Genomic DNA, 10,878 nt, shown 5'->3' with positions numbered 1-10,878 from the left:
GAGACTGAGTCTCACTCTATTGCCCAGGCTGGAGTGCAATGGCAAGATCTCAGCTCACTGCAACCTCTACCTCCCGGGTTCAAGCAATTCTCCTGCCTCAGCCTCCTGAGCAGCTGGGATTACAGGCGTGCACCACCTCCCCCGACCCCAGCTAACTTTTGTATTTTTAGTAGAGACGGGGTTTCACTATGTTGGCCAGGCTGGTCTTGAACTCCTGGCCTCAAGTGATCCACCCGCCTCGGCCTCCCAAAGTGTTGGGATTATAGGCATGAGCCACCACGCCTGGCCCCTGCTTGTATATTTATGTGACTTACTCGGGTAGACATAGGAGTTTTTGCCACTAATGCCACACCAGCCCTACCCCTAGGCATGGCCTAGTCCCTAGGAAGGAGTGCCTCACAGATCTGCATTTTGAGACAGGTGTGCATGGGGGGACATAGAGATGAAAAGGGTCGGTTTGGGGTGGGGGAACATTTGGCAGGGGGGTTTGTAGAAGCAGAGAGAAATGAGCTAAGAAGCATGAAGGGGACAGGAAAGTGAGAGTGTTGGGGGCTGAACAGGTTTGGGGCAGAGCAGGAGGCAAATGGCTCAGCATGGAGGCCTGACGATGCCCCCAGTGGGCGGATGGGAGGAGGCTAGAGTTCACCAGAGCCCCAGGTGGCCATCAGCACAGCTAGACCCACTCCTAACTCCTAAAATCTGGGGTGGTTCCTGAGGCTCACTCATGATGGTGCTCTAGGAACAGAGGTGGGAACCTGCTCAGCTGGGGAAATGAGCTCAGAGGGTTTCTTGGAGTGATGCTCTGTCCCAGTGTGGCCAGAGAGACCACAGGGCAGTTGACAGAAGAGACTCAAGATGGTGGTTGTCCCTGTGTGAACTGTTTCCCCCCTAAATGAGAGAGGAGGACGATGTGCTCTGCCAGGCCTCCTGCTCAGACTGTGCTAATGGGACTCTGGTTATTGGGGCAAAATCCGAGGGCTGCACTCGCCCGGCCGCTGCACTGAGCCAGTGGCTGCACTCACCCGGTGGCTGCACTGGCCTCCGCTTTCCCAGCAAAGGCTTGGGCAGACACAGTGCCTGTCAGACCCTGGAGGCCCCTTCCCTACCCACATGGTCTCTAAACTTTCACCCTCCCTTCCTGCCCCTACCCCCAGCCTTTCAGAGTCTGAAAAGGCAGACAGCTTGCTGTTTGCTCTGGAATCTGACCTCCCGAGCCGGCAGTACCCTGCCTCTGGCCTCTGCCCTCTCTCCTAGGGCCCTCAGTGCTGCTTCCCTGGGGGTTCCCAGCCTGTGCAGAGACCGGCCCCTCCGAGGCAGAAGATATTTGCTCTGCTCCTAGCTTTGGGAGACCACACGTTTCATCTCCCAGAAGGGGGATCAGGACAGGGCCCTAGGCTCCTAGGGGATGGGGGAGGGGGCAGGCCTGCTCTCTTCTGTCACCATCCCCCCCAATTTTCAAAGCAATTTGGCTCTATATATGACTGGAACCAATTGCAGGCAATGTCCCTGTCAAGGCATAGCTGTGCTCATCCATTACCTGCTGGAATCTCGCCCACTGCCCTCTCAGGGGGACCGGCTCAGGAATTCAGTTGACCCTTGACAAGTTGGAAAGGCCAAGGGTATCTTTTCCTTCCTCTCTTCTCAGTAACGACTTGATCAGACTGCAGGCTCCTTAAGGATAAGAGTCGAGTCTTATTCATCTTTGGGTCACCAAGCTCCAGTGCTCAGCCCATGGTAGTCACTAAATTAAAAATGGAACAAATGAATGAAAGGAAGAGGGAGAAAGGGAGGACTGTATCCCTTTTCTCTGGTGATGGAAGTGGGGAGAGGTTGTGCTTATTAAAAGGTATGTCTATGGCCATTATGTCTTCTGGTGGTGGCAGGGGAAGCTGCTAGTTTCCCTCCCACCTGGCCACCTCCCAGGGTCACTCCATCATCCGTTTGCCCAGCGTTGGAGGTGAGGTAGGGGGTAACTACTGAGCATTTGGGCTGTCCTCAAAGTGTAAGCAGCCTTGTGCACATGCCAGGGAGCCTCCAATCCCATTTTTTCTGTAGATAGTCTCTGCCTTGGGCAGAGCCTTGTGCCAGGCATTGAGAAGGAATCTAGTCTCAAAACATCAAACAAGAATCCAGTTCCCTTCTTCCTACTTCACCCCTCCACGCCATAGCACTCTGGTAAAATTTATTCAGATCTGGGGATTGGAGAGCAATTCCTTTTGGATTACATGATCAGCTCAAGAGATGCGCTTTGGGATCTGAACTCAACCCAGATGCATATACTGGATCCTTTCTCTCCCCATGCAGGGACTCAAACCATGTGTAACTGGAGGAATTGACTGCTTGCAGAAAACATAGGTGCCTATGCATCCCTGAGAGGACAAGAGAGTGACTGGAGGGGCTTTGGCCAGAGTCCAGGGGTGGGGAGAGGTGACAGCTCCTGCTGCCTCTAACATGGTCACTACCATCGGCAACCCTGGAGGAGGTCCCTCTCCCCAAATGCTTCAGAGCCCAAGATCTCACTGTCCATGGAAGAGATGTGGGATATCCAGGTTTCTCTCTATAGCACACCTTCCACAAGAGTAACGTGTCTCCATTCTTTCTGGGGATAACCTTTCTGGGAAATAAATGAGCCAGAACAAGACCACTGTGATCTCCACTGGACAAGCCAGCAAAGGAGCAGAACTTATCTCCTGCCCCAACCTCTTCTCCCTCCTGTGGCACTTTCCATGCATCAGGATTTTTTTTTTCCTTTTCTCTCTCTCTCTTTTTTTTTTTTTTTTTTTTGAGAAGGAGTCTCGTTCTGTTGCCAAGGCTGGAGTACAGTAGCATGATCTCGGCTCACCACAACTTCCTCCTCTCAGGTTCAAGCGATTCTCCTGCCTCAGCCTCCCAAGTAGCTGGGACTACAGGCATGTGCCACCGTGCCTGGCTAATTTTTGTATTTTTTGTAGAGATGGGGTTTCACTATGTTGGCCAGGCTTGTCTCGAACTCCCTACCTCGTGATCCGCCCGCCTCAGCCTCCCAAAGTGCTGGGATTACAGGCATGAGCCACCGCACCTGGTCTTGTTTCTTTCTTTTTTTTTTTTTACTCACCACTATACTAACAAGGACAGGTTTTCTATATTGGTAAGTCCTGCCAGGAAATACCCTTTCCTTGCTTCCTTTGGGCTTCAGAGACCAACCTGCCTTCAGGGATCAACTAGACAAACCCAGCCTGTTTGTGCTCAGCAAAAATCCAAGAAGAGATGTTGGCAGGATATTAGTCCCCCTGAGAGGGCAAGGCACTGCTGAGCTCCCTGGACCCAGCCAGGCAGGCATATATAACTGATGGCAGAATGCCTACAGCTAAGTGGCCACAAGTTAGTTATCAACTAAGAGCCCCAAAGCCAGAGCATCCAAGCAGGCAGAAAGACAGTGTAGATTTCAATGCACTGTGGTCAGGACAGGCAAGGAGTCCAGAATCTAAAAGGTCAAACAGAGTAATGCAAACTTGAGCCTGAGGCAAGAATGATTGAGTGAGGGGGCTGCCAGGGGACAAGGGGTTCAAGAGCTTATTTTGACCAGATGGAAATTTTGGGTACACTCGGAGACTTCTAGACAGGAAAAGGGGATCTGGGGGTGTCCTTACAATGCTGAGGTGGTAGAGATGCTGCAGGGCCTAATTTCATTATTATGGTGATGGTGGAAGTTGTTGTTGTAGTGAGATTGATAGTGACAGAGATTGTAGTAATTATGGTAATAGCAGGAATGGGGTGATGAGTGGTCATAGTGTTGCCATGGTTAATGGTCGTTGCCAAGGGGATAAAGGGAGTAAGGATGATAACTATTGTCATGGGGAAGGACATGGTGATATTGAAGCTAGAGTAACAGAAACAATCATTTTAGGGGTGATGGCAGTATCAGTGAATGATGGTGACAATAATTATGGTCACAAGTGAAGAGGTGATTGTGATGGTGGTGGAGATGTTGACTTGTTATCCAGATGAGGGAGTGATAAGGTGATAAATATTACATTGGTAAATATGGACTCTTCATGTGGTATCATTGTTCTTTCTTTAAGCCACATAATATATGAGATAAGCCTGATCCTTTAGAGGAGCTCAGGAGGCATATGTCATGGCCCTGGGTCTCCCTGAACATAACACCTCTGTGATCAGACCTGTACTGTTTTTCCTGGTCCACTCCATTCTGATTAAAGCCAAAGTGGAGATTGGAGGGTAACCCACACCCTAGCTTTTCCTTTTCTTTCTCCATCTTCCTAGGGGCCTACTTGCTTCCTAAGACAGTCCTTCTCCAGGGTCCAATATAGTAAACTAAGGCATAGTTTTTCCTCGTGGGCTGAAGCCAGAGCACTCTGGGTATGCCAAGCATCTGGCTGGAAAAGGAATAATGCTGCCAAAAGGCCCTTGCAGCAGTAGGAACAGTGGTTACTGTAACTATTAGTCTTAACTCACGGCTGGTCCTCAATCTCTAATTGGTTTCAACCTCTGGCAATTCCCTTAATCTGCGCTGGCTACTAGCCAAATGCGGCTATTGCGCATTTGAAATGCAGCTAGTCCAATTCAGATGTGAGTGTAAGATATACATTGGATTTTGAAGACTTAGCATGAAAAAAGAATGTAAACTCTTTATCTCTCTTTTTTCTTTCTTTCTTTCTTTCTGTTTTTTTGTTTGTTTTTTGTTTTTTTTTTTTAGACACGGTCTCCCTCTATCGCCCATGCTGGGCACAGTGGTGCAATCGTAACTCATTGCAGCCTCAAACTCCTGGGCTCAAGTGATCCTTCCACCACAGCCTCCTGAGTAGCTGGGATTATAGGCACATACTACCACACCCAGCTAATTTTTTAAATTTTTGTAGAAATGGGGTCTTGGTATGTTGCCCAGGCTGGTTTCAAAATCCTGGGCTCAAGTGGTCCTCCCACCCTGGCCTCTCAAAGTGCTGAGATTACAGGTGTAAGCCATTGAGCCTGGACCTCTTTATCTCTTTAATATAAATTTTTATATTGTTCACATGCTGAAGTAATATTTTGAAAATATGGAGTTAAATGTAATATAAATTAATTTCACCTGTTTCTTTTTATGCTTTTTTTAAATGTGTCTACTAGAAGACTTTTTTTTTTTTTTTGAGACAAGTTCTTGCTCTGTTGCCCAGGCTGGAATGCAGTGGTGCTATCTACTAGATGATTTTAAATAACATATGTGGTTCACATTATATCAGATGGCGCTGCCTTAGCTCATTTGCTTTTCGTTTGCTCAGAGAAGCAAAAGGAAAGAAATAAAGCAAATTCCAAAATTATAGTAGGTTAAGCACCTAAAAAGTTTGTTTCTCTTTACCATAAAATCTAAGCAGAAGCACTGCAGGGCAGATGTGGCAGCTCCACTCCAACATCAGGGCTCCAGGGTCTCTCTTTACTGTGCTTCCACCATTCTCAACACATGGCTTCCATCTTGAGGTCTAAGATGACTGCTCTAGTTTCTATAACCATTTACACTGAGTGAAAAGGGGAGAAAAGGGTGTCAACTCCTTCATATGGGCAGAGTCCAGAAGCACACATTACTTCTGCTTGCATCTCATTGGCTGGAATCTGGTTACCCAAACACACCTAGCTGCAAGGGAGTCTGGGAAATGTAGTCCTAAACCAGGTGGCCATGCTCCAGCTAACACTTGGGGATTTTATTATTAAAAGAAGAAAGGGAGAATGGCTACTGGGGGACAGGAGGGCTATTACCCAAGGCTCATACCTACTACAGGTCTGAGGAGTGGCTGCCATCACTGGCAGCAGGAGGATGGAGCAGATAATCTCCAAGAAAAACCCTGTTCCTTTTAAAGAGATTTATTTATTTATTTATTTATTTTCGAGACAAGTCTTGCTCTGTCACCCAGAATGGAGTGCAGTGGTGCAAGCTCAGCTCACTGCAACCTCTGCCTCCTGGGTTCAAACGATTCTCCCTGCCTTGGCCTCCCGAGTAACTGGGATTACAGGCACCCGCCTCCATGCCTGGCTAATTTTTGTTTTTTTAGTAGAGACGGCCTGGGCTGGCACCATGGCTCATGCCTGTAAACCCAGCAATTTGGGAGGCCAAGGTGGGTGGATCACCTGAGGTCAGGGATTGAAGACCAGCCTGGGCAACATGGAGAAACTATCTCTACTAAAAATACAAAAATTAGTCAGATGTGGTGGTGGCTTGAGCCCGTAGTCCCAGCTAGTGGGAGGCTAAAGCAGGAGAATCTCTTGAATCTGGGAGGCAGACATGTCAGTAAGCCGAAATCACACCGCTGCAGTCCAGCCTGGGCAACAGAGTGAGACTCTCTCTCAAAAAAAGTAAATAAATAGGCCAGGTGAGGTGTCTCACGCCTGTAATCCCAGCACTTTGGGAGGCCTAGGCAAGTGGATCACTTGAGGTCAGGAGTTGGAGACCAGCCTGGCCAACATAGTGAAACCCTGTCTCTGCTAAAAATACAAAAATTTGCTGGGCGTGGTGGTGCACATTTGTAATCACAGCTACTCGGGAGGCTGAGGCAGGAGAATCACTTGAACCAGGGAGGAGGAGTTTGCAGTGAGCCAAGATTGTGCCACTGCACACCAGCCTGGGCGACAGAGTGAGACTCCATCTCAAAATAAATAAATAAATAAATAGGCCGGGCACAGTGGCTCACACCCGTAATCCCAGCACTTTGGGAGGCCAAGGAGGGCAGATCACCTGAGGTCAGGATTTCGAGACCAGCCTGGCCAACATGGTGAAACCCCATCTCTACTAAAAGTACAAAAATTAGCCAAGCATGGAGGTGCGTGCCTGTAATCCCAGCTACTTGTAAGGCTGAGGCAGGAGAATCACTTGAACTCGGGAGGCGGAGGTTGCAGTGACCCAAGATCGTGCCATTGCACTCCAGCCTAGGCAACAGAGTGAAACTTCATCTCAAAAAAATAAAATAAAATAAAAATAAATGAATAAAGATAGCCCAAGTCCCAGCATATTTTCAGATGTTCCTTGATCAGCATGATTTTAAGAGAGGGAAGAAAGGAGACAGTTTGACAAGAAAGAGAAAGAGGGAGAATGAGGACGGGTGCATGGCTGGGGACTATTGTTTGAGGTGTAAGCTCTCTTGCTGGGACAAAGCCTGTGATTCCAATATTTTGGACATTTATACTCAAGGTCTTCATAGGTCATGTGATATAGAAACAATGGCTCCAACCATTTGTTAAGTAGGTTCTGTTTATTAAACTCCTGATTGCCTACTTTCTTCCTTCCACTTTTGACCTTCCCCACCTCTCTATCAGGTGCCCAGGACAAGCACAAAAGTGAACCCAGGAGACCTACAAGACCTGTACTTAAGAGAGTAGTGTGACTTGGGAGTCAGAAAACAGCCAAAGACAATTATCCAGACAGCCACAGTGGGCAAAGGCTGGGACAGACACACTGGGCATAGCTCTGACTTTCTCTTTGACCCAGATCTTCTCAACAAAAAATTACTCAAGTAAAGTTGGTCTCCATGAAGACGGGACCTAGCTCTACCGTGTCCACCAATGTATTCCTGTTGCCTGGCACAGAACAAGCGTTTGGTAAGAGTTTGCTGAACAGATGAATGAAGAGGATTGGGCTTTCTCTGAAGTCAGGTTCGAGGTTGAGCTGTGAGGAGAGATTATGTGGGTTTTGAAGTTGGGGCTCCACCACGCCCTCCCACCTACCCCTCCTTTTCCGTGGCCCGCATCTGAACCTGCAATCCCATCCTCCCAGGCTCTTTCTCTCCATGACTGCTGGTCTCTCAAGCTCGGGGTAGGCTGCTCTAGGGAAACTGGATGTAGTGGGCAGAAGGGTGGGGCAAGTGTGGGCATTTCCTCGGAGGCCGGCCCTCCCTCAGAACCCACTGCCCTGGCAGACTCACCCTTGCTCTTGGACTGAGACAAGCCTTACCTGACTGCCGCCTCCTCCATGCTGCTCCTTCTCTCTCAGCAAGGGTCAGATAAGGAGACCGCAATCCGCCCTAGTAGAAAGCCTGGCCGATAGAGGGGCCCAAACCCCGGACGTCCCCCCTCCTCCCATATATCTTGGTGTCAAACACATTTTATTTCCTCACGTCTGGGGACCCTGGAGCTTCCCCTCCAGGATTACTTCCTCCTCCGGTTTGTTTTCCAGCTGGAGATTCTAGGAGCCCCACGGCAGGGGGGCGGCTCCTCCGCTGTGGCCCATAGGCTTCAAAGGGCCCAGAGTGGAATGCCTCGGCCACAGGCTGCTGGCCTGGGAGGAGGGGTGGAGGCATCGTAAGCCCAAGGTACGGGGGCTCTGGCTGGGTCCCCCACTCATTTTCAAGCTGCCCCCCATTGGCTGAAGGGCTGTATCTATGGGCAGAAGGTGACTTCAAAGGTCAGCAATGGGGGACTCCCTACCACCCCCTCCCCCGGGGCTCGGAGGGGGCCAGGAAGTGCCCCCCCCACCATGATGGATTAGGTGCCTAAGAGCCATGGCGAGCTTATGGATGGGAGACCTTCTCTTTTTTCATGGAGTTCAGATTTCACGATTTTGGGGGGGGTGAAATAATTAGTAATTTGTGATTAAGCCTTTTCATGGATATTTTGTTTCTTTGTTCTGTGATGTCGCCTGGAGCCATTTAAAAAATGACTTAATGACAAAGAAAAAATAATTGCTCTTTGTAACTAATGACTGTGTCAGAACTTGGAAATCACCAAAGCCTCGGAAAGTAGAAACCGAGTAGGGGGTGGGGGTTCCACTCTCCAAGGAATCAGATCAGCAGTGGTAAAGTGGCCCGGGATCTGCTTGCACCTGGATGGCCCCCTTCCCTTCCCTGGAGCCAGCAGCCAGCACCTGCAGGCTCAGCCTGGGGGCTCAGGCCTAGGGTCCCTTAGGTACCTTTGCCTCTGGGCTGAGAGGAATGGTCAGAATGCCCTAGGCCAGCCTAGACTGCCCCAGTTCACCCTCACCTTGGAGTTGCTCCTTCCTTCATAAAATCCCCCCATAAGGAGACTTCTCCTGCTCTGGTGGAGGAGCAACGGGTAGTTCTGTCCTCACTTCTCCACTCCTGCAGCTTCCTATAGAGCTTCAGAGTTGCCCTGGGATTCTGGATTCTTCTGGGTCTTTACTTTTTTTTTTTTTTTTTTTTTTAGTATTTAATTGTCAAAGATTGAGCATATTCACAGAATACAATGTGAGGATTTGATACACTCACCTGAATCTTTATGGCTCTTGTGTCCCTACTCCCTACCTAGACTGAGCTCTCCCTGGGGGGCAGAAAAAATGCCCTCTCCCTCCTGATGCTCCAGCGGCTCCTCCCCTCAGGTACACTAACCTACCTTGGGCTGGGGCCCTGCAGAGCTCTGGGCCACTTGAGGCAGGGATCTGGCAGGGCCCAAGCCCCAAGGACTCAGGGCAGCCCACCGCCTCCTGCCACCCCCAGCGGCCTCCCGCAGCCTCTGGGGAATGGGCAGGGAGATGGGGAATTGCTCACACAGCAGATTCCACTCCTGTTCCCTTCCCCGGCCCTCGCTCCGATCTCACCCAGGGGGAAATGCTGGGGGGAGAAAACCGTTAACTTGTACCTTCTATTTGGTTTTCCTCTGGTTATTGTTTAAAATGCAGAGATTATGAGGTCAAACTCTCCCAGCCAATATTTTTCTAATGAAAAATGTAGTAAGGCACGACAGAGTAATCTAATCTATAAGTTAAGCGTTCCATACAGCAGCGATTTTCACCGACAGAACTTCAATAAATCTTGTTTTGAGAAAAATGATATGAGGCTGATGTTCTATTTTTGTCAATTTGAATGGACTCCCCTGCCCCCCCAGTCCCTAGAAACACTGCACTGCACCCAGCCAATCTCCTTCTTCCCTCCCCGAGAGCAGGCTGGATGAAAGTGGGGTACAAGAATGATATGGTGGGAAGCCTGAGTTCTGACCCAGCTTGGCTCAGAGGGTCCGGGGCCAGAGGCCTCTGCTTCAGCCCACCTGGTCTCTGGGGCTCTCCTCCTGGTGAGGGGCTTGGCAAAGGGGTCGGGGGTCTTGAAGGAAAAGGCAGCCAGTGGTCTAGGAGAATGGTGTCGACTTTCCTAGCTGTGGGGTCAGGACTGCCCAGGCAAGCCTGTTTCCCCCAGCTGTCCCAAGGCTGAGCAAAGAACAAACAGCAGGCCTCGAACCTTCCCTTGACCCCCAACAAGCCGTTGATAGATTTGGCAAGAAAGGCCTCACCTCAGGAAGAACTGGTTAAATCCATCTTCAAAGCTGCTGTTCCCCTTTGCCTGACTCGAACGTGGGAGACAGGCCAGAATGTAGTAGTAAACTCACTCCTAACAAAGGGTGTGTGTGTGTATGTGTGTGTGTGCACGCATGTGTGTACATGTGTGTGCATGTGTGTGTGCATGTATGTGTACCCATGTACACCCGTGTGCAAGGTTCTGGGAAGGAAGCAAGGCTCTCTCGATGAATGTGCAGACCTAAGGCTGTCATGGAGGGTGGCTGCCAAGACTAAAATCAAGAACGATTTTTAGCTCAGGGAATATGTAGGATGCCAGGAGAAAGAATATGGAGAAGCTGTTTCAAGAAACTGGAGAAGCTGTAAGGGCAGCCAGAAAGGATTATGTCACCTCATCAGAGAGAAATCAATTAGGAGAGGCTTCACAACAAGAGCTCCTCCTCCGTCCTCCCAGCCACGATCCACCAAGGGGAACGGATTAAGACAAACAGAGATGTCTAGAGACAGAAAGGTTTTTCTGGGTGGAGATTTCAGCAGTATTTAGATTTGGAAGAGCCAGAGGCTGTCTCACTCTGAAATCTGCATGTATGGAAACCACAGACAGAGGGAACTTGACCTCTCAGTGTCCAGGAGCGCTGAGTATAGAGGCAGGAGGGCTGGGGTTGGGGGTCTGA

The 10,878-nt window shown here is 49.6% G+C and overlaps 1 long non-coding RNA gene across 1 annotated transcript; it reads right to left on the bottom strand.

Moving 5' to 3' along the window:
• LOC129462693 (uncharacterized) lies at nucleotides 1–10,557 on the bottom strand. The gene is made up of 3 exons (XR_008650919.2): nucleotides 10,201–10,557; nucleotides 7,887–7,985; nucleotides 1–1,741 (listed from the first exon to the last, which is right to left on the bottom strand). It is a non-coding gene; the product is annotated as an uncharacterized lncRNA (long non-coding RNA).
• Between the last annotated feature and the right edge of the window lie 321 nt (nucleotides 10,558–10,878).

Source organism: Symphalangus syndactylus, chromosome 2 (genome assembly GCF_028878055.3).
Source record: "Symphalangus syndactylus isolate Jambi chromosome 2, NHGRI_mSymSyn1-v2.1_pri, whole genome shotgun sequence".
NCBI lineage: Eukaryota > Metazoa > Chordata > Mammalia > Primates > Hylobatidae > Symphalangus > Symphalangus syndactylus.
The sequence above is the reverse complement of the archived record's forward strand: the minus strand, read 5'-3'. Positions and strand labels throughout refer to the sequence as shown.